This window comes from Apodemus sylvaticus, chromosome 13 (assembly GCF_947179515.1).
Source record: "Apodemus sylvaticus chromosome 13, mApoSyl1.1, whole genome shotgun sequence".
Classification (NCBI taxonomy): Eukaryota; Metazoa; Chordata; class Mammalia; order Rodentia; family Muridae; genus Apodemus; species Apodemus sylvaticus.
The window spans coordinates 3,647,446-3,673,219 of record NC_067484.1 but is presented as its reverse complement, the minus strand read 5'-3'; the positions used below and the strand labels follow the sequence as shown (position 1 = coordinate 3,673,219).

Below are 25,774 nucleotides of genomic sequence, written 5' to 3'. Positions count from 1 at the left end.
CATAGATCCTCCAGTTTGCCTTGTTTCTTTAGTTAGGAGTTTGAACCAATGCTGTAAGTGCAATGAAATCCATTTCTTCTAGACTGTGTTATCTATCTTACTACTGTCCATCACGATAGTATTCCAGCTTTCTGTGGGAAAGGAAGTATTTTGAATAGTCTATCAGAGGAAATGGCTAGGAGGAAAAGCAGATCTCAGCAGCTCTCATTTCTGGGATTACGGCTGACTTCTTCCTTTTTAGCACACCTTTCAGGTTGTGTATAATTATACAGAGTGGAAATAAGAAAAATAGTATGTGTAATGAAGTTAATTTTTATACACCAAAGAAGATGTTGTTTGTTCTGTTTGTAGATCCTGGTGCCTTGGTTTCATTCAGTGACAAAGAGAGGTGTGGTGTTATTTGTGCTCTCATGTGGCTAAACCTCAGGAACATGCCAGGACATTTAGATTGAATTATTATGTGAACATCACTGAATAATCTTCACAGTCCTAGATGGTGTGGCCTATTCCTTAAGGTTATGTGATACATTATCTTGCTCCTAAGTCACAAGACTATACAGCGTATTTCTGTTCTGCATATTGTAGCCAACCGGAACAGATATTTTTATATTTAAAAACATCTGAACACAGAAAAGATACAAAAAGAACTCAGTAGAAATGCTGAAAATCAAGCATACATAGGGTGCACTTGTATGAGTGGAGTTTACAAACCTAAAGCCGTGGTGAGTTGGTGAGTGAATGGTGTGTGACTTTGAGGACCTGGGGCATTATAACAAACTACTGTAGACTTTGTAAGCTCTCTGCACGTAGATTGGTTTTTTAATTAGGTGTATTCTTTATTTACATTTCAAATGTTGTCCCCATTCCTGGTTCTGCTTTCCCCCAAAACTCCCTAACCCTTCCCCCCTTCCCCTGCTCACCAACCACACACTCCCTCTTCCCTGTCCTGGCATTCCCCTATACTAGGGCATCTCGCCTTCTCAGGACCAAGGGCTCTTCTCCCTTTGGTGTCCAACAAGCCATCCTCAGCTACATATGCATCTGGAGCCTTGGGTCCCTCCATGTGTAGTCTTTGGTTGGTGGTTTAGTCGCTCGGAGCTCTGGGAGTACTGGGTAGTTCTTTAGTAATTAATCAAGTTACTGAATCTTTGCATTTTATAAAACTTATTTTTAAATGTCTGAATCTTATACTTAGATTAATATATGGATACATTGTACAAGATTATTTGACTGTTGTCAAGACATTTTTCATTTAAAACCTTTTTCTGATTAAAAGCTAATATAAGAGCTGAAGTCTAAACAATGTCAGGATCATATCTTGTCATCCTGGAAAGTCATCCGTGGGTGTGACAAGATGAAGATGCCCATTTGCTTAGCACCGTCTCTCAAGCCCTTCTGAGGACTGCCTCCTCTTCAGGCACAAATGTGTCTGTAGTAGTTTTTCTGGTTTCTCTTCTTCTTCTTTTTAATCATAGATTTATTTGTAAGCAGATAATTTACCATCAATATTTTGCTCCAACAATAAGGCCTTTGTTTTCTTGTCCTTCAGTTTCTTTTTTTTTCTTTTTCAACTATGTGTACATTAGATCATTTTATAAAAATTGCTTCATGTCAGTCTGTGGGACCACCGTGTTCTCATGGTCCATTGTCAAATTAAGCATTGTCTGAACAAGCTAGCTGTCACACACAGCCATTTGATGTTTAGATTGGTAGTGTGTATAGCCACAGATCCTATATCCATAGGGTTTCTGATCACCAAAGACAGAATGTTTTAAACTGATGTATTTTAACTTACCATTACTGTGATTATTACGACATAGGTCTTTTATATATTATATGCATACATATGTATCTATAAATTTATTATATTTACTTGTATTTATATTGCTAATCAATGTACTTATGTAAAGGAAACAGACTTGCATGGTAGGCAGCATTGAGGGGGAATTTTAGAATGCCTTTGTCACGTCTGTAGTTTAGTGGAGTATGTAAAATAAACAATGCCTACTGTGTAATGAACGCCAAAGAGCTAATCAATTTTGGATATTACTCCTGGTTAGAACTCATGTAAGCTGTCCTGTATTATAGTTACTTGGAAAGATGTATAGAAGCCTAATGTTTTGAGTGGGTAAATTTGTTTTGTAACCTGTGAAATGTGTTCCTGGGGATAGTGCATCTAACCTCTGAACTTTCCACTCATTGTCTATGTAGTGAGGATTCCAATAATGCTTTTCTTTTGGATGATATGAGGATATAGGAATACCTTTTGTAAATTTATATGCAGTTTGCTAATTTACTAAGGTATTCTTGCCAAATGACCTAAATTAGAAGGAGGGTGATTTGGATCAAGTCCCTGAGCTCACTGTCTAGAGTCAGATTACATTTGTCCATTCTACTTGGAAGAGGTGTGTGTGTGGGGGGAGGGGCATCAAAGATGTATGGTTTTAATCTTATTTTTGTTAGAGGCTATGACTACTCTAACCCCCATAGCTTCAATTAAAAAACTTGAAAATAGTTCATTTTCTAGTCTAATTACTTGGCAGAAATTTAGAATAGCAAGAAACTAGTAACAACCAAACCTTTCCTTTGCACTTACAGATCAACAGAAGCGATTCTTGGGTCCTAGAGACCAAAGAAAGAATCAGCAGGAATGCCCAGGGTGAATGATGGATTGCAGAGCCTGGCTGGTAATTACTTTCACTGAGCTAAAACATTAACTTGAAACATGGGAGCAAGGCCAGATGAAAATCGGGAGGTGGACCTCTTCCTCCCCATGGAATGCCCATACTTGCCTTGTGGAGGTAGTTGTTTCTTTGGTGGGAGAGTCCAGCTCAGCTTCCTTTCCTGAGGCTCAGCATGGATTTTCATCTACCACCCCGGTAGACAAGGAGTGGTACCTTTGTTTTGGCCATTGTAATGATAGGTGTTTAAGTCAGCCTGCTTTCTGAGATGGCAAGAACTCACAGTTTCTCAAGACTTTTCAGTAGGATACCCGATAACAGATTATTTCTCCTCTTGGGGTTCAGCTTTTTTGTAATTTTTTTCCATAATGTGGGCTCTGGAACCCACATGGTTGATAAGCATGACACTCTCAAGCACACGTACACCACAGAACTTCACACATGACACTACAGAGCACACGTCTTCCCCCATCCTTACACACACACATCGCCATCTTCACTTCATAGATGGAAACACGCCTGAGCACAGATAAAGGAGAGGCTGAGACAGGTGGGAAATCTGGGGTTTTACAAGCACAGGCCAGAGAGAAGACGTTTTCACAGCGCGCTGCGGGTTTTGCGCATGCGCGCTGCGGGTTTTGCGCATGCGCGCTGCGGGTTTTGCGCATGCGCGCTGCGGGTTTTGCGCATGCGCGCTGCGGGTTTTGCGCATGCGCGCTGCGGGTTTTGCGCATGCGCGCTGCGGGTTTTGCGCATGCGCGCTGCGGGTTTTGCGCATGCGCGCTGCGGGTTTTGCGCATGCGCGCTGCGGGTTTTGCGCATGCGCGCTGCGGGTTTTGCGCATGCGCGCTGCGGGTTTTGCGCATGCGCGCTGCGGGTTTTGCGCATGCGCGCTGCGGGTTTTGCGCATGCGCGCTGCGGGTTTTGCGCATGCGCGCTGCGGGTTTTGCGCATGCGCGCTGCGGGTTTTGCGCATGCGCGCTGCGGGTTTTGCGCATGCGCGCTGCGGGTTTTGCGCATGCGCGCTGCGGGTTTTGCGCATGCGCGCTGCGGGTTTTGCGCATGCGCGCTGCGGGTTTTGCGCATGCGCGCTGCGGGTTTTGCGCATGCGCGCTGCGGGTTTTGCGCATGCGCGCTGCGGGTTTTGCGCATGCGCGCTGCGGGTTTTGCGCATGCGCGCCGCGGGTTTTGCGCATGCGCGCCGCGGGTTTTGCGCATGCGCGCCGCGGGTTTTGCGCATGCGCGCCGCGGGTTTTGCGCATGCGCGCCGCGGGTTTTGCGCATGCGCGCCGCGGGTTTTGCGCATGCGCGCCGCGGGTTTTGCGCATGCGCGCCGCGGGTTTTGCGTCACCAGCAGCCCCGCTCCTGGACAGTCCATTCCCTTTTTTTTTCTCCCTCCGCCCAGGGAGGAGTGGGACAACTCCGAGCTAGAGGGTGCAAGCGGGACCCTGGGCGCAGGTGTAAATCAGTCACCTGTGCGCCGAGGGGCTGCGGCGAGAGTGCATGCGCGTGGGCGGTTGGGGCGTGGCGCAGGCAGCCAGCAAGGCCCGGAGCGGCCAGGCGGGGAGGGAGCAGGCAGAGCGGAGAGCTGAGGTGGCCGAGGGGCGGGGCCACTAAGAGGAGACCAAGAGGTGGGGGCTGCACTTAAGGACCAGCCTGCTGAGATGGTAAGAAGTTTCCACCTCCTCTCCACTTGAGTTTGCACTGGGTGGGGACAGAGCCGGGCGGGACGCCCCAGGCAGTGCTCCCGAAATCCACCCCCACCCCTCAACTTGGCCCCAAGTTTTTGAGGCGGCTGCGGGCAGGTGGGCAGGCAGACGGGAGCGAGGGCTTCCCCATGCCTTTGGTGAGCGGCGGGCAGTCGGGGACTCCAGAGGGCGCGGGATGCGGGGACCTGGGATACACGGAGCTGCCGGATCCCACGGCAACTTTCCCAACTTGCCGGCCTGTTCAGAGCCCAGAGCGGCGGCTGGGCACGGGGGAGGGAGGGTGCAGGGGGCCCAGGAGCGGCCTGCGTGGGGACCGCAGTGATGCCCCCGCGGCTGGGGAGGACGCAGACGCGGCCAGTCATATCCTGCTAGACAGACACGTGTGTGCTTTCCTGAAGGCCATAGTCTTCCCTTGATGATTGAGAGATTTGCATCTGGTAGCGATTCACTCAGCCTAATGGAAGATCGCGCTCCTTAGAGTGCTGATAAGCGGACACATGACATTTGCAAAGAGCAGTTTGCCAACTCGAGTGCCAGGGCAACCTGGAGAAAATTCTGTGCTTCCAATTTCATCAGAAAAGTAGGGAATATTGCAAATGACACTACCAAACCAACTGTAAATAGATGATAATTTGATTGACATGTGGAAAACTGTCACTGACTGAGCAGCCCATAACAGGAACATTTACTGAGTGCAAAGGCAGCTTTCAAGTAAATCACTTTTTGTCCAGTGGGGCCCAGCCAGATTATAAATGCATGTCCTTCCCTTCATTGCAAATTCTGTATTACCATTACCAGCAGTGTCTCATTTAAAGGAAAGTTGTCTTCCAAATATTCACAGTGTCTCATGTTAACTCTTCACCTCCCTCCTTGAAGGCCTGCTATTTTCTGGAAAATCCAGCCATTGCTTCCCTTCATTCTAAAAAACTCATTAACTTTGCCTTTGTGTGTGTGTGTTTGTGTGTGTGTGTCTGTGTGTCTGTGTGTCTGTGTAGAGGTACATATTATAAATTGTTTGGCGACATGATGGAAGTTAGGGTCTAAAGACATTTTAGCATGATTTTGTTATAGTCCTTAGAATTGTGTACTCTGTTGTTTTTAAATAAACAGCATTTTGGCAATGGTCATTTTTGAAGTATCAGTACTTCAAAACTGAATGAGCACTTGGCTCCTCCCACTTGGAAATGTACAAGGTGCCCGTCTGGGCCTAGTGTTAGTTCTTGGACCCTGGGTCGTTCAGTCCCAGATGCTTGGGAATATTGGGATACAGCGGCAAAGCACATACCATTTACAGGTCCAGTTGCAGAGACAGTGTATGAAGTGAGAGACACTTGAGACATTATTAAGGCAGTGTTGACAAGTTAGTCTAGTTTGTTCTTTAAAAGCCAATGAGGTATTAATACCTGGTTAATAAGCTCATCCTTTAGTACAAAGTTATCTAGCCCAATTCTCCAAGTCAGCTGCTTTCCATTGATCAAGAAAAAAGAAAGAAACACTGTTCTTATTTGGTCTAGTTCTTTCTTGCTTCTAAATTTGGCTAACATACTCTGGCCTCAGCATAATATATCAGAGGTACTGATCAGAGTCTTTGTCTTAGAATCTCAAAGTAATGTGTTTTCATAAAAACATTTTTGATTTCCTGCTCGTAGGCATAAGAAGTACCCACCAGAGAAGGATAATGTGAAGCAAGTTGCTCCTACTCTAGGAGTGGCCTCTCTTGTTCAAACAGAATAGAACCTGAAGGTTCGGTTGCTAGTCAGGACCAGTGTGCCTTTGCCTTGCACCAAGCTCTCTATGTCACAAACAATCAAGGAACCATCTCTGGCTGTACAGATGTAGGTGCTTATTGTAACCCCAGTAAAAGAACATGGGAGCCAAGATCTTGCTAATTGTAGTGACCCTGCCTGCATTGTGAGTGTCAGATGATTTGACAGGACTGACATGCAGCTAAATGGAATAGGAAAAGACACGGCAGTGGACTGTTGGTCCATTAGTTTGCCCAGGCATCTTGTTTTACTAAGGAGCTCTCTAATGGTTTCTCGGCAATAATTACTCTCTCTCTTCCTCATGCTATTCAACATGACAGGCACTTGCTGAAGTCACAGCTAATATATTTGCACTCTAACAGGCCCCAATGCTGAGTCTCCTTGAGTACTTTGGCTAAGATATGAGTGATGTCTATGCTTTTTTTTTCCTTGAGAAAAATCTCTAATGCAGAAGACAACTGTTTTATTTTGGATATTACGCAGGTATGTGGTATGGCATGAGTGCTTGAGAAAAGAAAATGATGCATTAGCTGTGAACTCCCCATTGTATGTCTTGTGTATTAGTAGTTGATGATATTGAAACAGAGGAAAACTTTTATGGGCTGATTTACTTACACAGTGATAATTCAGACTTGATCCAGAAGCACAGATAGGGAGGGGGTTTCCATAGACATGAGCTTCCAGGCAACTGTCTTGAAAGTACACAGTATGGGATGATTCTTTCATTTCAGATGATGTGCAATCGGGAAGTAGTTTTCCTACTTCCCACACTTTCCTACAGTTTTTTAAACCAAAGAAGGCATCTTAGAGTAATTTAGCTTAAAAAAATGTTCTTCAGGTCACTTTTTTTGATATGTAGTTGATTTCCCCTATAGCAAGATTGACTTTTTGGAAGTCAATTTGAACTTCTATATTAAATATTTTTGTTTAGTTAATAATTATTAGATTCTTTTGAGATTCCTAACACAGTTTGTTAGTGTATAGCTTTGGAAAACAGTGTATGTCATAGTCCTGCACAGTGACATGATCATTTTTCTTACAATCTTTGAATGGTGTGGTCATAAAATAATCCTTGTGCTAGAAAATACAAGAGGAAGAAGAAATACATGCGTAGAGGCTATGGTTTGGGTTTCAGTGTCTCTTCTTCATATTCATGTATTTGTAGGGGGGTGGTCCTACTCAGAAGTTTCATCAGATTAAAGATCCCTGTTTATTTTTTATTTTTATTTTTTTTTAAGATCCCTGTTTATAAACTCTTTAGAGGGGTGAAGAAATAAGCAACAACTCGATTTCAGATACTTATTTTTTCAACCTTCAGCTATCTCTTAGAACAGTTTCTTACTTTTTAAAAAAAAGTACTTATGTTTTGCTGTATCAGAAAGAAGAGAAAAAATCTTAGAAACATATTAAGCATATGATGAAATTGAAAGGGTTCTGAAGAATCCTTTAGAATCTGTTTTCTTTGTGCAGGTACCAGATGTTGATGTTGGCAGCACTTATGAGGGTCACAGGACATTTAAAATCACTAGGCTGGGGTGAATAAAATTCCAGGTCTGTTGCACTGAAAATTATTTGAAACTTGTGTTTGTTTACTCAGTGGTAAGTAGTACAAAAAGCATTTTTTTCTATATGAGTGTGTTTTAAACAGGTCCCTTTGACATACATACATGATCAATGAAAATGTTTAAAACACATTTGTGTCCCAGGGGCTCCTATCACTGCAGGCCACTGGTTCCGTTGAAGTCCATTTTCACATGTGCAGAGCTGATCACGCTGCACTTGACCTTCCTTGTAAGTTATTTGTTTCATGTACTAGAGGGCTAAGACTACATAGCTGTGCAAGAAGGGGGAAAAGGCGTACGTGCTACACTTAGGTAGTATTTCCTTAGTGTTCTCTGACAGTAATTTTGAGAAGAAAAGAGGACTTTTTATGCCCACCCCCACTTTTGGGACTGAGCTAAGTTTCTCATTGATAAAATAATTAAGAGTTTATAGTTTCAATGCTAAAATAGAAAGTAAAAAAATGTTTTTGAGGAACAAAACCAATTCCAACAGGGGGTACCTCTCTGTACTCACTGTAGATTCTTATTTATTCTTGTTTTATGGGTGTCACACTTGAGTAGTTAGGTTGCCTCCTTTCTTAGTTTTCCAAAGGAGTTTAATACATAGATCCTCCAGTTTGCCTTGTTTCTTTAGTTAGGAGTTTGAACCAATGCTGTAAGTGCAACGAAATCCATTTCTTCTAGTCTGTGTTATCTATCTTATTACCGTCCATCACGATAGTATTCCAGCTTTCTGTGGGAAGGGAAGTATTTTGAATAGTCTGTCAGAGGAAATGGCTAGGAGGAAAAGCAGATCTCAGCAGCTCTCATTTCTGGGATTACGGCTGACTTCTTCCTTTTTAGCACACCTTTCAGGTTGTGTATAATTATACAGAGTGGAAATAAGAAAAATAGTATGTGTGATGAAGTTAATTTTTATACACCAAAGAAGTCCAGATGTTGCTTGTTCTGTTTGTAGATCCTGGTGCCTTGGTTTCATTCAATGACAAAGAGAGGTGTGGTGTTATTTGTGCTCTCATGTCGCTAAACTTCAGGAACATGCCAGGACATTTAGATTGAATTGTTATGTGAACATCACTGAATAGTCTTCACAGTCCTAGATGGTGTGGCCTGTTCCTTAAGGTTATGTGATACATTATCTTGCTCCTAAGTCACAAGACTATACAGCGTATTTCTGTTCTGTATATTGTAGTCAACCGGAACAGATATTTTTATATTTAAAAACATCTAACACAGAAAAGATACAAAAAGAACACAGTAGAAATGCTGAAAATCAAGCATACATAGGGTGCACTTCTATGAGTGGAGTTTACAAACCTAAAGCCGTGGGTGAGTTGGTGAGTGAATGGTGTGTGACTTTGAGGACCTGGGGCATTATAACAAACTACTGTAGACTTTGTAAGCCCTCTGCACTTAGTTCGGTTTTTTAATTAGTTGTATTCTTTATTTACATTTCAAATGTTGTCCCCATTCCTGGTTCTGCTTTCCCCCAAAACTCCCTAACCCTTCCCCCCTCCCCCTGCTCACCAACCCACACACTCCGTCTTCCCTGTACTATCATTCCCCTATACTAGGGCATCTCGCCTTCTCAGGACCAAGGGCTCTTCTCCCTTTGGTGTCCAACAAGCCATCCTCAGCTACATATGCATCTGTAGCCCTGGGGCCCTCCATGTGTACTCTTTGGTTGGTGGTTTAGTGCCTGGGAGCTCTGGGAGTACTGGGTAGTTCTTTAGTAATTAATCAAGTTACTGAATCTTTGCATTTTATAAAACTTATTTTTAAATGTTTGAATCTTATACTTAGATTAATATATGGATATATTGTACAAGATTATTTGACTGTTGTCAAGACATTTTTCATTTAAAACCTTTTTCTGATTAAAAACTAATATAAGAGCTGAAGTCTAAACAATGTCAGGATCATATCTTGTCATCCTGGAAAGTCGTCTGTGGGTGTGACAAGATGGAGATGCCCATTTGCTTAGCACCGTCTCTCAAGCCCTTCTGAGGACTGCCTCCTCCTCAGACACAAATGTGTCTGTAGTAGTTTTTCTGGTTTCTCTCTTCTACTTCTTTTTAATCATAGATTTATTTGTAAGCAGATAATTTACCATCAATATTTTGCTCCAACAATAAGGCCTTTGTTTTCTTGTCCTTCAGTTTCTTTTTTTTCTTTTTCAACTATGTGTACATTAGATCATTTTATAAACATTGCTTCATGTCACTCTGTGGGACCACCGTGTTCTCATGGTCCATTGTCAAATGAAGCATTGTCTGAACAAGCTAGCTGTCACACACAGCCATTTGATGTTTAGATTGGTAGTGTATATAGCCACAGATCCTATATCCATAGGGTTTCTGATCACCAAGGACAGAATGTTTTAAACTGATGTATTTTAACTTAACATTACTGTGATAATTACGACATAGGTCTTTTATATATTATATACATACATATGTATCTATAAATTTATTATATTTACTTGTATTTATATTGCTAATCAGTATACTTATGTAAAGGAAACAGACTTACATGGTAGGCAGCATTGAGGGGGAATTTTAGAATGCCTTTGTCAAGTCTTTAGTTTAGTGGAGTGTGTAAAATAAACAATACCTACTGTGTGATGAACACCAAAGAGCTAATCAATTTTGGATATTACTCCTGGTTAGAAGTCATGTAAGCTGTCCTGTATTATAGTTACTTGGAAAGATGTGTAGAAGTCTAATGTTTTGAGTGGGTAAATTTGTTTTGTAACCTGTGAAATGTGTTCCTGGGGATAGTGCATCTAACCTCTGAACTTTCCACTCATTGTCTATGCAGTGAGGATTCCAATAATGCTTTTCTTTTGGATGATATGAGGATATAGGAATACCTTTTGTAAATTTATATGCAGTTTGCTAATTTACTAATGTATTCTTGCCAAATGACCTAAATTAGAAGGAGGGTGATTTGGATCAAGTCCCTGAGCTCACTGTCTAGAGTCAGATTACATTTGTCCATTCTACTTGGAAGAGGTGTGTGTGTGTGGGGGGGGCATCAAAGATGTATGATTTCAATCTTATTTTTGTTAGAGGCTATGACTACTCTAACCCCCATAGCTTCAATTAAAAAACTTGAAAATAGTTCATTTTCTATTCTAATTACTTGGCAGAAATTTAGAATAGCAAGAAACAAGGAACAACCAAATCTTTCCTTTGCACTTACAGATCAACAGAAGAGATTCTTGTGTCCTACAGACCAAAGAAAGAATCAGCAGGAATGCCCAGGGTGAATGATGGATTGCAGAGCCTGGCTGGTAATTACTTTCACTGAGCTAAAAGATTAACTTGATACATGGGAGCAAGGCCAGATGAAAATCGGGAGGTGGACCTCTTCCTCCCCATGGAATGCCCATACTTGCCTTGTGGAGGTAGTTGTTTCTTTGGTGGGAGAGTCCAGCTCAGCTTCCTTTCCCGAGCCTCAGCATGGATTTTCATCTACCACCCCGGTAGACAAGGAGTGGTACCCTTGTTTTGGCCATTGTAATGATAGGTGTTTAAGTCATCCTGCTTTCTGAGATGGCAAGAACTCACAGTTTCTCAAGACTTTTCAGTAGGATACCCGATAACAGATTATTTCTCCTCTTGGGGTTCAGCTTTTTTGTATTTTTTTTCATAATGTGGGCTCTGGAACCCACATGGTTGATAAGCATTTTAGCATTAACTTAGCTTTTGGATTTTTGTAACATGGCTACTGAACAGATTCCTTACACTGAGCTAGAGAATACTGTTCTCTTCAGAAGAGCCAGGGGATATTTTTAATGACATATAATAGTTATTAATACTTCACTACTTTGCTATCTAGGAAAGATTGTGATGTGCTTATGACACCATGTATGTTTTCATTCATGCATGGTTTCAGATGGCCATAGAATGTAAAGTATGTGAGAACTCATTCAGTGCCACTGTGCTCTCCGTGACTACCGTCTCAGCATACAGTACACTTGAACTTGAATTTTCTGAGTTCAAGTTGATTATTACCTCATGGGAATAATAGTTATTGTTTTGAGAGACTTAGAGTAGATTAGATCTTAAAATCTATACTAAAGATAGAAATGGCACTAGATGATGAACTCTCCCGTATTGTTTCTTTTATTTTAATCATGCTCCATTTCTCCAACCACGATGTTTTGTGCTGGTCAGGAAGTTCTCCGTTGTGTGCCATATTGTTGAAAGTCTAACTTTCTGATATCAGAGTCCATGGTTTCTTGCCATCTGCCGAACAGGCTGACCTGAACATCTATTGCCATGCTAGCCACAATGGGTACTTACTAATCTAGCCGGCAATTGTGGGCATGCACTACAGTCAGTGAAAAGGATGCTTATCAGTCTTGTTGTTTTTGACATCCATGGAGAGCCAGAAAGGCAGATAATGGATATTTAATTTACAGATGCTCTATTTCTAATGTTAGATTGTGTTTTGTGTATTTATGAGTTAGTTATATTTCTGACATATAAACATTTCTCACATGTGATTTTACAGATATATTCTCTTGCAACAGACATTCTGTGGAAGTATGATTTTGTTGTTGAAACATCTACCATACTTTGCTTTCTTAGACGTCTGAACTGAAGGTGTACTATTTTGAGTATCTATAAATACTCAGTCTAGCTAGCATAAGCGTTTAAGTTGAAAGGCTTCAATTATAAAAAAAGATTCCTTTAAAGAGCTGATTTTTGTGGAATTTTTAAGTAACATGAGAATATTATTGATAAAAGGAACTTTTATTAAACACTGTTAGTTTCTGTGGGATGTACTTGTTGACTCATTGACAGCATGGAATACTGGTTTGGTAGTTTATCTATTTTCTTTACTTACGTGCTTTGAGAGTGGGTGTATTGTTTTTACAAACCTTCATTGTCACAAACTTGGAGCACAGGGCTGGAGATGGTTCAGTGGTTAAAGACACTGTTCCTCTGGAAGAGGAGTAATCTGGGGTTTGATTTCCAGCACCCAGGGTGGCTCACAACTGTCTGTAACAGGCACTCATGGTGCACCTATATCTATGTAAGCAAAGCACCCATTCACATAAAATAAAATAAATGCAATTTTTGAGTGAGGGGTGCTATCTTTTTTGAAAGATTCCTAATCTTGAAGTGACCTGCTCTATTTTTTTTTTACCACAACATTTTCCTCAACCCCATTTCCTATATTACAGAAGGACCAAGTCATGGCATAAGGAAAATTGGAAAGTTTTTGTTTTTATACTAGCATTTTCTGTAGTTAGACTTGTAAATCATGTCTTTACTGGCTTCTATAAATCTCAGGCCCTTGGGAATGAAACCCATGACGTGTCTTACTTCAAAAGGTGAGAAAACCAAGGAACTCAAATGTTCTCTGCAGCAGAGCTGTGTTCATGCCCCTCCTTAGCATCATCACCTGGGGAAGTGAGGAACAGCATTCCCATCCACCTCTTACCGGCAGTGGCTTGCATGGCTTGGAGGAAGCTTTGGGACTGAGCAGAGGTTTATAACTACTGCTGTCTGGCCTTCCTTGACCATTGTTTCCCCTTCCAGGATTCCTGTAACTGTCAGCCAATGGTTCATACTCCCAAATGTTTCTAATACTGCAATGATGTCAGAAGTATTTTTTTTAAAGGCTAGGATTAGCAGTTACAGTTTTTCTTCAAACATCTTTGGAGTGGAGAAACTTCTGTCAAACGTGGAGTGCTCTTTTCGTCTTTTCTATCTTCCTGCAGTTTTCCCACTTCTTTTGCTAACTTATTCCACCTACATTGCTTTGGAATCCCCACCCTACAAAAGTTAGTCAACATAGATTATATCAATTATACTCTGTCTCCACTTTGGCACCACTCTTTCTGTGGATCTTTATTGAGCATTGCATCTTCCTTAAGTTAGTTAAAGGCCTCAGGGAGGTTGAAAATTGGTCTAGACAGTGGATGAATCCTGTGAAGGGTGATTCAAGTCTTGGGGTTTTCCTGAGATAGGTCCTGATTTAGACCTGGTAATATTTGAATGCCTGAGGTAAAGGCATTAAGTGTCAGAACAGATGCTTCAATGGAAAGAACAAGCTACAGGGCACAGGAAGAGAAGATGATTGTGTTCTGTAGGGGGTATGTGCTATATAGTTCAGCTTAAAATTAAGAAAGACTTCATACATTTACATTCATACTTGTTTCCATGCTTAGGGTAGATGCTGTCTGTATGACATAGGAGGGTGTCTGATAGGCTCAGAAGCTTTTTACTCTCTGGCTTTTAAGGTAATAGGATTTCATCATTGTCTTAGTCACTTTTATATTGGTGTGTTAAAATACCATGACCCAGGCAACTTGCAACAATTTTTTGAGGTTCATAGTTTTAGAGGGTTAGAGTCCATGACCAGTGTGGTAGTGCGTATGGCATCAGGAGGCAAGCATGGTGCCCGGGGAACACTCTTCCATTCTTGGTCAGAGTGCAAACTTGTACAGCTACTTTGGAAGTCAATATGGATGTTTCTCAGAAAATTTGGAATTGATTTACTTTAAGACACAGCTATACCACTCCTGGGCATATACCCAAAGACACGCCATCTTACCACAAAGACACTTGCTCAACTATGTTTATAGCTGCTTTATTCATAATAGTCAGACTCTGGAAACAACCTAGATTTTCCTCAACCAAAGAATGGATAAAGGAAATATACACTTAAACAATGGAGTATTACTCAGATGTTAAAAAATGACAATGTGAAATTTTCAGACAAATAGATTAGACTACAAACCAACCAACCAACCAACCAATCAAGAATACCATGATCCTTAGCAAGGCAACACAGACCCAGAAAGGCAAGCATGATATATACTCACTTGTAAGTGGATATTAGTTGTTAAGGATAATCATACTGCAAGTCACAAACCCAGAGAGGGTAAGTAACAAGGAGAGAGGACTGTGGTGGGGGTGGGTACATGGATCTTCTGGAAAGGGAAAACAGAATTTGTAGGTGGACCAGGGGCAGGTAGGAATAGGAACAGGATTGACACTATTTTTCAAGGAAAGGAAAAGTTGCCTAATCAAGAAAGGACAGTTCATTTATCAAATACATACATACATACATACATACATACGTACGTACGTACGTACGTACATACGTACATATATACATACATCATGCAAAATTCATTGACTGATCTAAATCCCTATATTCTTCCCTCAACCCTAATTCCCCATAGCAAAGACTTACTACAGAGAGGAGTGGACCATACTGGAAAGTGTAAAATTAATGATAACATAGACTATTGTTCTGATTGCTTTTGTTGGCTGAGAAATTCAGCTTTTTAAAAGCTGGGCTGAGTCTTACAGTAGGAAAATAGTTCCCTGTCCTCTGATCTTTCTGTTATGTAATGGTAAAGTGTTTTCTTAGCCACCGCTGGATAATGATGCAACTGTCCACAGAACAACCCCTTCACAGTTTTCAAATAGATACTTAAAAATAATCGAGGCAAATACTTGTACCTAATGTGAAAACACTGATGCCTATGCCTGCCCCGTCTTTCCTGGGGGCATGGTGTAGACTAGGAGCATGAAAGCCCTAGCTCTCAACAAAGAGAGAGATGCCTCGTGATTTTAGTCATGGAGATGAACAGCCTTGAGAGTAGGCACTGGACCAAGTTTTCTCCAGTGCTTCCTGAGAGGAACTATGCTAGGAGAGGGTAGTGATTACTTCCTATCTGAAATTTAGAAAATTAACTGCTTGCAATAAGGCTGTGGAGCTCAAAAAGGCAATGAGACAGCCCTACCTTCTGAGGGAGACTCTTACCACAGTAAGAGGCCGAAGCTGTGATGGATACCCAACACTGGGCATCACCTCTGACCTACTGTTTTATTATCTTACGTTCCCTTCCTGGAATTCGCATCCTCGATGCAGAAGCTACAGAGCTACCATCAGCTTATGCTGGGTCTGCCTGCCATTGTGAATTCTGACTCAAAACGGAACATATATATTCCTCCTTCTTCTCTTCTGTCTTTAGGTTGCTGGCCAGAGCTAAATATGCTTTCTCTAGTCCTTTAGGTCTCCTTTTCTTTACAGCTTTTGTGTCTGCCCTGTAGCTGTTATCTGCCAGGTGGCTGACCTCCATGTTGGCTTAACTCAAACCCTTCCCTGTTCAATTCTGTGACAGCTGCTGAGGTTTACAGCTTACCTGCTTTCAAGTTTCTCTTTTCAATTTTAGTAAAATTGTCTTTGAACATCTAACAACAAGAAGTCACACCATGCACTCCATTTCTATAGAATTTATTTATTTATTTATTTATTATTTATTTATTTATTTATTTATTTATTTATTTATTTATTTATTGTTGCAATACTTGGTTGGCAAGCTCTCCTTTCTGGTGAGATGGCGAAGTAGACAGAGTTTTCCCCACATGGAAGCCCACTGATGGTGAAGTTGCCTTATTAACTGCCTTGATTTTACTTCTTGTGTCACCTTCATGGAAGATGTGTTAAGGTAAACCGTTATTATGTCTCCTGCTGCTTACAAACTGAGTCTCTTTTTCTTGGTCATCTTACTTCTGCTTTGGGTTGTTATGATGACAGAGGAAGAAGCATGTTTTGAGAAACATGAAAAGCCATTGTCATTCTGAGAGCAGTTAGTTAGTTTTCATTGTGTTCCTTTAGCCTGCCATGTTTGCTTTAGTGTCTGAGTTTGGTGACAGTTCTGTTATTATATTAAAGATGTTTCCTGCCATACATTTTCCATTTCAGTTACGAAAACTCACTTTATTTCCTAAGATGAATTATAATTAGGATTGTTTGGTACTGAGACTCTTTTCCTCACTTAATACCCCTAATGAGATACAAATGTTCTAAATGTCCTTATGAGCGGATTATATTTAGAGAGGAATCCACTTATTTTAGTTAACTAATCCTTTTGCTCCTGTGTCACACATCCTTATTAGGCCCTCACGTTCCTGCTCCTTATGGAATTCTTGTGAGATCAGACCTCTGCAAGCAGTATGATTAACTTTCAGGGTCAGAGGTATTGAAAATGTCAGTGGAATTTGTTGATGTTCCATACCTTGTTGTAACAGCACTCTTCTTAGACACATTAATGATAAATACAAGACTTTTTCTAGTCTTACAAAGCGAATTTTTTTAGTGATCTTCTTGTATTTATGTCAGTTTTCCATAGAATAAAATAATGGACTTAATTTGAATTTTTTTTCACTCTGTTCTCCTGCCACCCTTAGCATCTTGGAATGGTTTTTCTAACTCAGTGGGTCATTGTTTGTTGTACTTGATGTCCCAGGAGAGCAAACTGTGTGTGGTGTTGAACATCACTAAGTGATATCTGTGCAACATCTAGGCATCAGTACTGGGTACCCTTCCTGATGACTGTGTTTATTTTGTACAGAAAGCAGAGAGAAATAGCATTTTGAACAGCTTGATTTGTGAAGTTGCTTTTTGAGTTCAAATCCTGGCTTTATTGCTTACTGTTGGCCTATCTGTAGATGAATTATTGGACTTCCTTATTCTCTGGCATTCTGCTATACATACAGGTGATTATAATGCTACTTGCCTTGTGGGTGGCTACGAGGATTCTGTGAGCACATTAGAGAATAGTACCAGTTGCAGTCGCTGTGTATATTTGTATGATAGTGTCTGGTTGAATTTCTACAAGTATTGTCTAATATTATTCTCTCTTGGTCCATTCAACCAATGAAAAAATATTACTGACTTTGTAAAAGGAATGTCATAAAAATATAATAGTACCCATAATTTTGTTACTGGTATCAGAGTTGGAATTGTAGGACAAATTTCTTCTCATCTATTAATCTAGATGGAATTGCGTCTTCAGGGACCTCCCCACTTCTTTGATTATTATAAGATGTAGGAAGGTACTCAAGTCCTATTTCTTAAATCTGTGGTGATTCAGTTCATTCATTTTAAAATTACTTTAAGTATAATTGTTTCTTCTTTTACATGACTTTGGCTTTTACTTGCCATGGTTAATTAACACCAGTTCCCTATCAGTAGAGTCTAATTATATCAGAAGTCATGTTAATGAATTATGATTCACTGTATTAGTGGTGTTAGTTCTTTCTGTTGGTTTATGAGCAGACAGGCATGTAGTTATGTTGTCCCCTTGTCTTTGATAAACTCATGTGACAGGTCAAAAGAAGTGATAATAGAAAAGAAATCTGTCAAGAAAGCTCAAAGTGAAGCAAAGAAAAAGTATTCACACTGAAAATAAGATTTGAACTAATTATAAACAGGATTCCTGGAACAGGGTAACTGACCAAGGGCACATCAAGCCTCGTACTGGTGTCAGAACTGTGTGGAGTTGGGAAAGCAAAGAATTCATCAAGCCACAGAAGAGCTACCTAGTGAGCACTATGCACTGTTCAATATAGTGTTCTTGTTTGTAAATTAAACAACACACCTTGAAATTACCCCTATGTGATGGAAAAAATAACGTCTATTCTCCTTCCCGTTATTGGTATCACCAATATTTTTCTCACCCCTGTAGTTTAGTCTTTTCGGAATGTGATACAAATGTAAATCATACAGTGTGTATTTGTAAGTGTGGTGGTTTCATTTGAGATTCATGACTGTTGTTGCATGTAAGAACCTTTGGGGCTTAAGCCAAACTGTAAGACTTGCCTGAAGATAGAGTAGGGAGGGCTCTTATTGTAACCTGGCTAGGCTCTGGTCGGGAGTACACATTCAACATTCAGCGTGAGTCCTGGCTTCAAGAATCCTGTGGGAGCTGAAACATGTCTCAGCTGAGGCCCTTAGGAGCTGCCACAGGTGGTGGGGGGGACTGGCCTAGTGTGGTGAGGAGAGAGGATTATCCAGAGGTGAAGCCCAGCAGGCTATGGAGCATGTGAGGAAGTTACTTTCTCCCATTGTTCTCTGCTCTTTGCCTAAATTACTTTTCTGGCATTACTTTTCTGATTTTGCTTCATTACATGGCTCCTTTTCTTTCCATTCCACCTCGTCACCACAGTAATGTGTTTCCAGTACTGGTACCGCACTTTGGATCACTCCTGTTGTTAAATCAGGTGTCATGTTTATAGGGACCAATCTTTGCTGCCTTCTGGCGATGGCAATGCCATTGTGCTCCTGAATTCACACTGTTGTACATGTGGGGAAGGGGCTTGTGCGGCCTCGTGATGAGCTGTTGGCAGTTAATGGTTGCTAGAAGAGGAAGAATCATTCTTCTCATAATTATAGCCATTGCCAAATTGCCCATGCTTCAATAAATAACCACTAACTCATGCCCCTGCAAGCAACCTTAATTAAATTGAGTTGGTTACAGAAAAAAAAAAAAGACAAAGAAAAAAAGAGAGGAAAGGAAAGAAAAGGAAGAAGGATATGAAAATGGGAGAAGTGAGAATGAGGGGGCTCAGTGTTGGGAGATGATAATGGGGTTAAAATAACTAAAATTCAATATAATGCATGTATAAAGTTGTTAAAGAATAATGAAAAGGGACCTATCTCAATTTATCTGAAGTTTTCCATTGCTTCCCACAGGGAACAACAGCATAAATGTCACTGAGATGTTGGTGAATTGGGGGCCCCTTAGAGCTGCAAGTCAAGGGTTCGGTAGTCCCAAACCAGTTATAGGCTCTTTTGTAAAGATCTTGGTAAATCTTCTACCAATTGGGATTCTATGGATTTTTTTTAACCTTTATTTTTAGTACTGGGGAATCAAACCCAGAGTTCATCATATAGTCATGTATTTTCCAAGTGTCCATCAACTGAAACATACTCCCTGTTCCTGGGACCATATTTTTAAAGGTACAGTACACAAACTAGATTGAACTCTGTGGCAAAGACATAATGGTGAAGTAATGAAACATTGGTAATTCTTGGGCCATGATCAACTAACTCATCCTTTGTGTAATCCTCATCAGCAGACTCCTGAAGCTGCATCAAGCTAAGTAGGAGATTCTAGCTTGATTAATAGTTGTTTGTCTGTGGCATAGGGGGTGAAGTACTCTAAGAGGTGGTATTCAGAATAGCTGTACTTCCCACAAAAACATTTACCAAAAGGTAGTTTGTTCATATAAATACTCATGCTGGAAAGATACTATCATTAATTACAAAATAGTAACTAGAGTTATAGCTGAAGTACATTTTATACTTAGGGATAGGTCCATCAGAGAAAAGACGGTTTCTTGTCTGTTATAGGCAGGAAACTGAGGCAAGGGCAATTTAGCCTGAGGTCTGATCGCTGGTGGTAGGGGAACAGAGACTCACACTCAGGCAGTCTGCTTGAGACTCTGTATTCTGCTGTGTATATGTGTGGCCTTCGGAGTTCTAGCATATTAGTGAGTGCCTGAAGGACGCTCAGGAAACTCATTGTGTGTCCTTCATTTTAAGAGCAAGGTCTTCAGGAGACTTTAAGATGATCATGGTGTCTTGGAGTAAACTCGATTCTCCTGCCAGAGGCCCTGGTCGCTGAAGGAGGTGTTAGGTTGGCTTGTTGCTGGTCTCATGTCAGGGGACAGAGAGAGAGGAAGACTCACGAAATTGGTGTTCCTTTCCATTCTATGCCTTGGCCCTGGCCCTCTCTTGCCTGGGAATACATTAATTTGTTCTCTTCCTGTGCTCTCTGCCACTTATTTTTCCCAGGGAGCCTGGAATCCCCGTTATCTTTTCTAGGCTGCCCTCTCTATTTGCTTGACCCATCCACCAGGTCTCTGTATGTAAAGTACTGTTCTAGCTGCTGCCAGATACCCATGCTCCTGGCTTGCTTTCTATTGTGTTAAACATCGCTTGTGGGCACTGGTGGGGGAAGGCCTTCCTTGGCTTACACATTCCAGATCACTGTCCATCACTGACGATGTCAGAGCAGGAGCTCCAGCAGGATCAAAGATGGGAACCTCAGCAGAACGACACTTGCTGCTTGCTCCCAGGCCCATGTTCAGTTACCTTTCTCATACCTCCTAGGACCACCTGCCTACAGATGGCACTGCCCGCTGTGGTCTGGGCCTTCCATGTAGCTCAGCCCCCAAGAAGCTGTCACATAGACATGCCTACAAACCAAACTGATAGGAGTCATTCAGTTCATTCTTCCCCAGTGACTAGTGTGTGTCAAGCTGACAAAAGCTAACCCTCATGCCAGGTATGAAGGAGAATACCAGTGCATTATATTCACTAGTTGCTGACTTTTTCCTCCATATTTTCTACAATTAAGAATGTCCTTCTCAATTTCAACTCAAAATATCTGAAAAGAGTCCTTGTTTAGTTAAGAGAGAGTAAATTTCCCCAGGTAAGTTCCCATATGTTTTCTGTAAAAACCAGCACACACTTTCTTTGTATTTCACCCCCGTCGATGAGAGTCTTAGAACAGTAATCAGCCAGGATAAGCCACTCAGCTCCTGTTGCCTTGCATTTTGTTGGGCAATTTTAGCTCTTTTTTTTTTTTTTTTTTTTTTTTTTTTTGGTGCTATTCAGAAGAGTCTGCTTCTTGACACAACACTGGCATCCCAGGTTCTGTGATCCTTTTCTTTGCCGGTCCTGGAGCAGTTGAACTGTAGGTCTGCTTACCTAAGTAGGTAAAATGGTACAAGATGCTCGGGAGGGGTGTGTGTGTGGTTCCATTCCGATTCCGGTTCTGGTTCCGGGAAGGTCTGGTAGTGTGTGCACATGGCCACTGCTTTTGTAAGGTTGGCATGTGTGTGTTTATATCCCCCCAGGCCTCTGTTCTTCCCTTCCCTTCTAGAGCCTTTCCCTCCTTTTGTTGGCCCTTTACTCCATACTTGGGGCTTTGTGCATGCTAAGTGTGCACACAACTGTCTATGTGTAGCAATAGCCCTGCATGCTTTCTCTTACAGCTTTTTATGGTTTATCCAAGGAGTGACTAAAGGACCTGGTAAATGTATGCTCCTCCTTCCCTCTGCCTCTTCCTTCTTTTCCCTCCTGCTCCCCTCTCTTCCTTCTTTCCTCCTCCTTCCCTCTTCCTTTGCATCCATTTAGTTCCATCTCTGGCTCAAGAATGTGTTCTTGAATAGCTCCTTCAAGAAGTAAACAGTGCGAACCTTAGTGCATCTTAGTTCATGACCCATTTATGTGTTTGTGGCCCAAATCCTTCCATGTGTGATATTACCTTCTTAGAATAATTGAGGCCTTCGTGAAATACAGAATAGCTGTGTGCCCTGTCAGATAGGATGTAAAGGCCCTGTGTAATCCTTTGCTAGTGGGATACTTTAAGGCACGTTTGCACTACACTGAAGGCTTAAGTATGGGCCCAAGTTTAACCTTATCTATTAGGTAAATGGGTTCGGCACAGTTTGTTTAAGGTCCTAGGCCTTTCTGTGAACTGAAAACGTGCTCTTTTCCCCCCAAAAGTCCCCACTGTAGAAGTGCGGATTCTGTGCTAACGTCCAGCTCTCACCGTTTGGACATTAAATACAGTGTTTTCATTTCACGTCCTTTGCAGCTGCTTCCCCTTTGAATGTCTTTTGAACCCTGAGTTGTAGTGGCTGGAGCTGGAGGGCTGGAGTTGGTTGGTGGTGCATTTTTATCCCTGCTCAGAGCCCTTTCTTGGCGTGTTACCTTGCTGCTCAGGTCGCCTTCAGTTTCTCTACAGGACAGTCTTCTTGGGGTTGGAGACTTCAAAGAAAATCTTCTGACAGTTTCGTTGCTCTTCGTTGGGCAAACTCCTCAGCTGTGTAGCCAGAGCCTCTTTTGAGTGTAGGGCAGCTTACCTGTCTGCATTCACTTTTCTCTGATAGTCTTTACCTGTTTGGTACCAGGCTTAGTGTTCCCTAGTTTCTTAATCTTGTCCTTTCCTTATCACAATTGTTCCTTTAGTAGAGTTGCTAGTATATTTATGTACTGCTCTGAACTAGGTTTTAAAGTCCTGGAAGAACTTTAGCCAGGTATGGTAGAGGCACTGTATAGACCTTTTATGGTGACATAGACCTGCAGATTCCATGCTGAGAGGTAGAACAGGTTACCCTCATTCACAGGATAACCTAATTTAAGATTACCTTCAGCTATACAGTGAGTTCAAGACCACCCTGGCTATTTGAGGCCCTGCATCAAAACAAACACTTGCAATAAAGATTTCATACATTTAAAAGGATTTTAATATTTCTGTCTGGAAAGATTACCACTATTCTTTTGGCTAATTGTGTTGTCAACTAATATTAGTTAAGACTGATCTAATTTAAATATGAATTTGATGTTTGAATTTAATATTTTAAGGCAGCATGGAAAGAAGGTGAATGGTATAGTGGCTTCAATAGAGGCTGAATTTATGAATGAATTTTAAATTCGAGTTTGTTGTATAGACACTGTGATCAAGTGCTAAGTAAGTAATCTGAATGATATTGTTTAAAGCTTTTCCCAAACAGATCTTAAATCTTAATCAATATCCAACTGTCTGAACTGTAAAATTGTTTCAGTAGACCAACTGAGCTATGGGTAAATGTGTAGAAATCTTGGAGAATGCAAAAGTGCAGGCTTAGATATGATACAAGCGTAAGCCATTATGATTTACATGATTTATCTCCTCAGTATAAATATTGTACTTGTAAAGTTAAAACTGCTGTCCTGGAAATCAGATTGTGGTTGTCTTGAGTATTTGTGGGCCTGGCAGAGGTTTTAGGGTTATGTTTGTGTTTAGATTAAATTTGAATGGTAAGTTAAGATTTATGGTGAACAGTATGTAGAAAATATTATTTGCTTTTTCAGAGCTTATGAGTAAAAGCAACATCTGAATTTAATGTTTGAGAAATTCAAGAAATATGATACAATTCTATTTTAATTGTTTCCCTTAATTGTTCCTAACTTCTGATCATTTACGGTTTATGTGTTTATGATATTAACATATTTAGTACCCTGTCACTGGTTACATTTAAGTTTCTGTAGTCATACTTTCAGGATTTTTTTTTCTCTTAAGACAGGAATAATATGAGACCTCTGTTTGCCCAGAGTCCTAGATGATTGTATTCTGATTTTGTTCATTACATGAGATATGCTCACATGGTTTGCTTCTGAATAAATCCTTTTAAGAATTAGTCAGTCTTTTCCCTGAAATGCACCTTTTACCTATTCATCCATTCATATATGAATCTTGTGTCTCCCTCTCCCTCCCTTTTTTCCTCCCTCTTCCCCTCCCCCTCTCAAATATTGGTCATAGGCTTGCTGTAGCTCTAGGGTAAAGGCTGTCCTTGGATCAGAAATCCGTAAAACAAAACAACAGCAAAAAATGATACTGCTTGGTAAGAACTACGGCTGTGAATAAAACAGAGACATTGTGTGTGCTCTAGGTAACTGTGAATGAAGCTGAGGAGAGAAATAAAGGAGATAGTCACCAGTCTACACACTATGGACCTGTCTACACAGACAGGGTGCAGTCCAAAGACTTCCAGGAAGAAACGGCACCTCTGCCTCCATATTCTTTAGTTCCAGAAAGGTGAAAATTGACACACCGTTAAAACTCAAGGCAACCAAAGCTCCATGTCCTCAACCAGAGCTCTCATTTTAGGTCAGGAAAGTCTTTGCTCTGCATCTTACCTGATGAGAAGATGAGAATGTGTTCTTTGAGATCCTTTCTTCCACAACAGAAATAAGTGTTTGTTTTAGAAAATTTGAATTGGATATTTTTAACCATCAGTCTCTAAGATGCCTTGTTGATAGAGTAAATTTAAAAATGAATCTGTATTGAATCTGGACAAATAAACCACAGTTTGAAGCTCCAAAAGAAATGCATACCATTAACTGTCATCTTTCAATATTAGTTTTCTCTGAATGTATGTGGTCATAAATCTTTCTTTATGTTTCTGTCTATTGGTAATTTCATACAAATGGAATTGTCTATGTTATTTTGCATTAATCTTCTTTCATTTGCAGACCATTTTAAAGCATCATTCACAACATATCTGTGCATAACTGTGGATAATTATGTAACTTCAATATGGGGGTTGCAGTAAATTTGGCCAAAGCAGAAGACCCTGAATATACAGCAACAAAATCCCTGATGATTCAAAAGCAAACACGTGATGAGTTTATTGTGTGTCTGTGGTCTTGCTTGCACTGTGGTGCCCTGTCACTTCATTGCAGTCTGCATTCGGAAGCACAAGATTTGCAACGTCTTCTACAGTCCCTCACACCCTGTGGGCTCACCGGTGGCCTGACATACCTCAGCTCAGGATTGAAACTATTGTATGCAATTATTAAATTCAGTGCTTTTACGAAACCTTGAAGTTTCGACTTTTACAGAAACAGGATGGTTTAATTATGGTAACAAACACTTTTAGTATTTTTCTACCATCGTTTTTTTTAGCATTTAAGTACAAATGAGTATTAATGAGCATTTGGGATATCATTGTGTTAGAATGTTTGATTTCAAAATTGCTGTTTGTTGGTGAGTCTTAGTGCACACTTGGGAGGTGGAGGCAGAACCAGGTGTGCAGTGTGCTTGTGAAGAGCTGGGGGGGGGGGTAAGACCCCGTCTTACCCACCCTTCCTCAACAGGAAATAGGCATCATGAGTAGCTTTTCTGAATTTCATGAAAAATTACTATGGCTTGGGGTAGAACAGAATTTCCAACCATTTCTAAGATGGCCCAAAACATCCTTACATCATGTTTTATCATGTATTATGTGAAGTGGCATCCTCAGCATTGGTCATTATAAATCAAAGACCACCTCTCCCTGAAGAAGTTTAATCTCTGCATCCTGCAGTAGCCAAGATTTAATTCCCTATGTAAAAATAAGCATCAACAAAAACCATGTCCATCTTTGTATGCAAATTTCCATCAATAAATGAACACATTTGTATATGTGCATATACATACATACATATATATATATATGCACCAAAGAATCTTTTAAATAATTTTATTATTGTTTTCAATATGCATCTTATGCATCTGTACACTTAGAATTATATAAAAATGTTTTGATAGAAAATGAATTGTGAGTAGAAAAAATTAGAAGCCTTGGCTGATGCCAATACTTTATTCTACCACCACATGCTAGTATTCTATCAATATATCATGTCTCCATTATCTATTTATCAGTTGATGAACTAGATATATTTTAACATTTAAGCTAATTGGG

The 25,774-nt window shown here is 40.8% G+C and overlaps 1 long non-coding RNA gene across 1 annotated transcript; it reads left to right on the top strand.

The window, feature by feature from the left end:
* Window positions 1–4,041: 4,041 nt before the first annotated feature.
* Window positions 4,042–24,909, top strand: LOC127663602 (uncharacterized). Its single transcript, XR_007972999.1, has 3 exons — window positions 4,042–4,348; window positions 10,925–11,013; window positions 23,981–24,909. It is a non-coding gene; the product is annotated as an uncharacterized LOC127663602 (long non-coding RNA).
* Window positions 24,910–25,774: the final 865 nt, after the last annotated feature.